A 7,094-nucleotide genomic window follows, 5' to 3' on the forward strand; every position below is an offset into this window, starting at 1 on the left:
TATATGTCACTGTGACCTAAATTAAACTCATTGTGTTTCCTTTGTTTTGTTAGCAAAAGAGTAGTTTTCGTCACTTTTGAAAGACCTCTAGTGTTTTAAAAAATAGATTTTTTAATAGAGATTTTTTTAAAGTTGGAAATTAATTGTGGATCAGAGTAGAGTCAGTATCTGCTGATTGTTAACCATTGTGTGCTGAGGTTTTTTGGATAGAAGGATAGAATGCAAAGGATAGAAGACTTTAGCATGGTAGAAAAATAAGAAATGTGAGAACGGCCAAAGTAGCTGATTGCAAACATGCAAAGAAGTCCTGATCTTCTCCAGCACTTGATGAATATACAGAGATGAGTTTTATTTGTGTTTTAAATTTGCGTGCACTTGAACACAGGGGTAGTCAGAAGCCTGGAAGAAAGAACGTTATTTTGTCTGCTCAGGTCTATCTAGTAGAGCTTTGGGGTTTATTTTGCAAATATTTAATTAGACTACAGCCTGGTTTGATCCTTAGACCTAGTTAGATGTCCATCCTAAGAGAAAACTTTTCATGGGAAAACTCTGCTCAAGGTTTAAACTGTTAACTTCATATACAGCAAAGCTTACACTTAACATTCTGCTCCTACAAACATGCATCAGAATAACGGGTCAGCTCTTACATGAGTGGGCATTCTGTCTGAAAGAGGACAATAACATTTAGCTCAAAATTAGTATGTACCATTGCTTTTCAAGCTTCTGCCAGTCTGTGAGTTGATTGTATTGCCTATCAGCATTGATTTATTTTACTAACCCATGTCACTGTCAGTCTTGTTAGTCTGTTGTAAGCTACTAGTGTTATGGTGAAGAGCTACCAGATTTCCAAAGGAAATTTAAAAAACAAACAAACTAAAAAACCAACCAACCAAACTTTGACAGCAAATACCAAAAGCATTGTTGAAACATGGGAACTGTTTTCTCCTTGTGAAACAGGAAACAACCGCTGGTAACAAAGTGCTGATAGTCTGGGGTTCAAATATTTGTTTATCTTGATATCCCTTCTATTTTCAAAAGATATTGAAGGAAGTTTCTAATGTCTGTGAGGACAGGTAATGTTTCAATTAAAATTGAACTTAAAAAACATTTCAAAGGACAAGTTTTGCTCTAACTATATCTGTCTTTGGAGATGTCCTAAGGAAGTGATATGTTGATATACCCTTTGGAACATACACGGTATCTCAAGATAGTTGCATCTCTCTTTCCTTAAAAAGCTGCAGACATTTGATAGTAGAACCTATGTTCACAATCATGAAGATCCTAGTGGTTTGAAACTGATCTTCTAAACTCCAGTACATTGGATATTACTCTGAAAAACTGAGGATCTGTATTTAAAAACATGTGGATGAATCTCATTCAGTCTAATTTATAGACCAGAATTGCAGTTCTATCTTTTTCCTTCTGTTCTGCCTTGGCCTGAATGCCACGAGCTACTCTGTAGAGTAGTGCTCTGTAGAGTGCTTGGTCAAGTGATTTATTTTCTTCTATAGAATCCAAAATCTTCCTTTTTATTTTTTTTTCCTACCCCTAGAATCTAGTACAAATCTATGAGATTTTCCAGAATGTGGATAAATTTATCCCGACTAGTTTAAGGGCACACCAAGCTTTTCTTAGGTAAAAACATTAAGTCACTTGCACTTTTGTCACAATTGAGAAATTTATGGTAGAGAGGAACTGATAAAGGTAATGGAACTGCAAAAAACATTGCCATTTTATAGCACCGTTCCATTAGACTGTGTTAATCCAGGGTTTCTGTTCTGGAACTATGGTCTAGAATCCTCCAGGTAAAGAAAAAACTGCTCAAATGAAACTGTAAGTTTTATTGGTATAAAAGCTTTTGAATCACTATTATATACAGATGTTCACTTTTTTCTACATTATATATTTGTCCTAGTAAAAACTCAGAGAGTACTGTCAATGAAACATACCTTCATGTGCATTTAACAGTAAGCTGTGACACTATTTTAAGTGATTGTATGTTATAAAAAGCTCTGCAGCAAGATTAATGTTACAAAATTGACAGAATATTATAACACTGTGGAAGATGATAAATTTAAAACTTTCCATTATGCCTTAATGAATACAATGGGAATCATGAGGCTGTGTCTGGTGGTTGCGTCATGTTCTTTCAGCTGGCTCATGAGGCTGTTTTCCTCACACAAAGTAACCTTTAGTCCTACTTTGCTTATGCTTGATTATGTTTTAAATTTTTTTTTTTTTTTTTTTTAATTTGGAAGATATAAATTTAATGTGTGCTTCTATTCTGAAATGCAATAATATAAAAACAGTAGATGGCACCTCAACAGAATAACTGACTATTCTCAGAGGCAAAAATGCTTCGGAAAGCAACAAGACTAAATTTTGACTACATTTCACCTCAAAATGTACTGTGGAGTCAGAAGAGAGATTTGAGAATAAGATGAATGCTCTCCTAGCTTGTATATCTCCAGTGGAATTGTTAACCAACCTGTAGCTACAAGCCTGTATTTTCCTCTGCTCTGCTGGTGCTTTGAAGGCAACAGGCCAATTTTGTCACTTCTGCAAAAACAAGGCATTCAGCCTGGTTTGTTAGGACAGGTAAATTTGAAATTGGTGATATTTCAAAGCTGAAGCAAAGGTCAGAAATTGATGTGCGTAACCTATTGCTGATGCACAAGTCAGAACAATCTTATAATAAGACTGAGAGCTGAGGTGATGGCAGTTGTGAAAACACTTTTTTTCCCTCGGAGCCGAAGAAATGTGAGTGCTGATAAGTGCAGAACCCCTCGGTGCTGTTTTTGAGAGACTTACCTGAATGTGACGTAGTCAGGTTTTCAGATCCATTTGAACAAACGGGTTGAATGTACTGTAATTTTGCACAACTATATTACCTCCACATCGCTCAGTTTTCCAAGGTGCAGTTGTTTTTAAGGCACCAGCATGCAATCCTTCTCTGAGGAACACCGCATGTTTCAAATTGAACTTTGCTAGGGTACTTACTGGCACTCAGGTTTTTTTTTTTAAAATGTTTAACAAAAGCCACAGTTTGGTGGTAAAATTACTTTTAAAAATTTATACATATACATATATGTATATACATATATATATATATATACACATATATATATACATATATATATATTTCTACATATATATATACATATTTAGACAGCAAGTTGTGAGCCACCAGAATAAAGTCAGATAAATGCTGCAAGCCTCAAGGATTTGGAGAAATGTATTAGCTTGTTGGGTTTGAGGTTACCACTCAAAGTCATAATCTGGTTTTGGTAATTTGCAGAAAGGGTGCACAGTTCAGTGTTGCTTTTAGATAAATTGCACAGCTTTCTATCCTACTGCTATACTAGTCTCCTTAAACACTTGCAAGACTACGGAGAGTAAGAATATTTCCTTTCTATACCTATCATTTAGGAAGATTGCGTTTCTGGTGGATGCTTATTAGGAAGCTGTGATGGAATCAGTATAATTATATTATCGATATCTTCTGTACAGACTTTGCATAGTAATATTTGAATTACTAAGTGTCTGGATTCAATGCTGAAAAATTACTATGAAATTTTTAAAAACCCTTCCCCGCCCATTCTCCCCTTAATTTTGAATTAAGGTCCTGAAAATGCAGCTTTCCATCAGATTTCAGGGCCCAAGAACTGTGTGGTTTCCAATGCAGAAATAGTTAAATAGGAAAACATCAATTGTACTCAGTTCCTATGTAACCATACCTGGAAAATATATTGGCTCATGAAGAGGAAAGAACACGTATGCTTCATATCTGCTAATTTTATGCATACATTGTGGTTTTGAGTGAGATTTAGGGGTTTTTTTACGCTTTGAGATACCCGTGTTGGTTGACTATAAATTTGTCCATATGAACATCATGGGTTAAGAGTAAGGATAGGAAGCTGCATTGCGTGTAGGAGGTTTAACGTAGCAGCGAGGAAGATGGCAAAAAATGGGCCCTAGGATGGAGGACTTTGAGAAAAAGATGACTGAACATAGGATCAGGAAAAGGCAAGTAGAGGGAGAGAGGGCATATAATGAAGGGACAGAGAGCTGATGAATTGTAGCATACGTTTTCAGCCAGAAATGTTAGTTTAACAGTCCCCGATTCCTCCATTGGTTCATGTAAAGGATAGCTGTCATCTTTCTAGGAATGGCAGCAGAAATTTATAGCAGTCGTGTGAAAGTGTATTTTTCAAAAATTTGGAATTAGTTTATTTTCTCATTATTGCTTGTTCTGTAGAGAAACACGGGGTTTAACTGGTAAACCAGAGCTCAGGCCTATGGGTTACTCTCCAACAGGGGAAAAAAATGTGATCAGAGAACTTTGTGTGAGAAGTATTCTGGAAGGCAAAAGTCTTCTCCACCAAATGGTACTTGTAGAGCAGGGTCATCCTGTATGTTGAAAGAACCAGGAACCTTGTGAAAACAAACAAACAAACAAACAACGCAAACCATTCCTTGGTAAACTCTGGGTGGATACATTTACTTACGTTCATTGCTGCTTTCAAACAGTTTGGGACAACTGGTGATGCTGCAACCTCCCCTTTGAGGAAAATTGTTAAAAGGGCCTTTACTAACTGCGTGTGGATCCAAAACATCAGGAAATCAGCAGCAGTACTGTTGGTGCCCTGTGCTTGAATAAGACCATTCAACATGTATGAAAAGATAAACATACTGTCATACACTTTGATCAGTAATTCTTGCATGAAATCCTGTTGTAAATCTTGGAAGTGAGCGATAGAAACTTGTTAAAATACTGTAAGTCTAAAACCACTGAGAAACAAAAAAATGCCTGATTAATTTAACAATTGTTTGTTTACAAAAGAAATAAATTCAAGTCCCTAAGCAGCTCTGATATATCTGAACCTAAGACAGCTCGAAATCACTATCATCACTGCACTGTCCTGTGATCTTTTTCTATGCTCCATTTAAGGAGATGAATTTAAAAAAGAGTTGGGAAAAAAAAGTAGAACACAAAGGTAGCTTAAGAAAGGTCAGAAACCCTATTTGGACGGCTACCAAAGGCACACACAGGGGTTAGTTAGAGATAGAGTTGCAGCTTTAATTCTGATTTTTCTGGCTTTTGTCACTTCAAAGACAGACTCTCAGTGTTATTTTAACATTTTTATTGTGTGTGAATAATAGAGTACACATTGAGGTTCAATAGGTGCAATACTGTTAAATGTACGTCTTGGTGAATTTAAAAATGAGGGATTTATTTTGTCATTCATAAAGTTGTAATACAGTCTGGAGAAACTATTTGTTAAAAGATAGCATCTACTTAACCTGCTTATTTATTTCTTGTAGTAGAAGGTTAGATCCACAATAAATACACGAGGAAATAAGTAGATAGGGGAATTTATCTTGGAAATAAGATCCCTGTCACGCTTTTGAAATGTGAAATGCATGAAGACCTGTCAGGGAGATATACGGACATGATATTTTTTTACTGTGCATTTGGAAATATTTAGCTATATTTGTCATTCGCTAGTGCCACTAAGCAGTGATCAAGTGATATAGTAATTTGAAAGTCTGTTTTCAACTCAGCATATATATGTTGGTTTGGTTGGTTTTTTGCCTTTGGGATATAGCGGAACTGTACACAAGACTTCTTTATCTTTCACTCTCTGTGAAAATAGTTTTTTGGGGAAAATTAGCATTTGTTTAAATAGGTTGCTTAGTGTAGATAAGTCATTTTTAAGTATATCCTTTAAAGAAATCTTCAGTTAGTTATATGGTACACACATGAAAATTGCTATATTTGTACAGCAGTTGGGGAAAAAAAACCTACTGACTGCAAATTATGGAAGTACTAGTATATTAAACATCTAGCTTTTTCCTAGATTGTGGACAGTGGCATACACGATTTCATCATTTTGCTTGTAACTTCCTGGAAATAATGCATCTTAGATAAGGCTGGCATAAAAGATGGACCTCACAATGCAAACGGGGGGAAAAAGCCTAGATAATTGAAAATAAGGGCATTTCTTAGGCTAGCACAATTGCTGTTGAAAACAGTGCGGTTATCACCAGATCAGACAACCCATTCCTACAAAAACATCCCTGAACATTCTGAAATCTACCAAATCCGTCACTAAATATTTTTAAATGTGAAAAGCCTAGTTCTAGTTGTATGGAGGCCAAATGACCTGTTCTCTGTGGTGTAGGTAGGTAAAAGAGGTGAAATCTATACTCTCTTTTATAAACCTGACCTACTGACACCCTGGTCATCTCTCTCTGTCATCACCTCTTGACCTGCACCGCATCCACGCATCCTCTGCAGAGCGCAGCCTCTTCTTGCAGCGGCTCTGCCTGTATGGATTTTTTGCAGATAAGAAGATTTTTACAGTGTAATGCTGAACACTTAAATAATAGCAGCAATGTCATAGTGCGCATTCCACTGCTTTTTTTGCTGCTGTTGTTGAATCACGAGAGCTATAGCAATAACCCCATAGCGTGCGTCTGTATCTACTAAATAGGTAAACTCACGTGTATGATGAGGTTGAGATGGTAGTTACCCTGGTAATAAAGTTCACCTGGTGCTTTACATTGTCTGTATCAAGATATTTCTGTATACACAGTCAGATTTACTTAATACCTTTTTAGGGAATTCCTCTGGTTCTTTATTTCTGGGTTTTCATATATTTGTGTATGTATTTCTTTTTCTTAGCCGGGGAGACTAATTTTATTCCTGCAAAACATGAAGAAACATTAAAAATGTCATGCAAGACAATAATAATACATTATTTGTGGCTTAGAGCCCTCTGTTAATTATTTTTAAATTTGCCAGCATAAAAAATTCACATTATATTTGAGACAGTGAGGCATAATGTGGAGGTGCAGCCTGATGTTGACAGAGCAAAACGAGAGAGGGGGGGACAAAGCCTTTTCACTTGCAATATTGTAGCTGTAAAACACAAACATCTGAATCGCGGCGTCTGCTTTAACAAAAAATCCCAGCATGAAAACCTAGACATGAAACAAGGTTTCCTTAGATTTAGGCTGGCTCTGCGTGCTGTTACGAAGTTATCTCGCCGAGCGGAGGAGCGCGGTGGCTCCGCTCAGCAGAATGAATT

The 7,094-nt window shown here is 36.4% G+C and overlaps 1 protein-coding gene across 3 annotated transcripts in view; it reads left to right on the plus strand.

Moving 5' to 3' along the window:
- The window catches only part of ZNF407 (zinc finger protein 407), a 348,213-nt gene that overhangs the window by 195,705 nt on the left and 145,414 nt on the right, over nucleotides 1-7,094 (plus strand). The window lies entirely within an intron of this gene.

Source organism: Streptopelia decaocto (assembly GCF_964273445.1).
Source record: "Streptopelia decaocto genome assembly, chromosome: 2".
NCBI classification, from domain to species: domain Eukaryota; kingdom Metazoa; phylum Chordata; class Aves; order Columbiformes; family Columbidae; genus Streptopelia; species Streptopelia decaocto.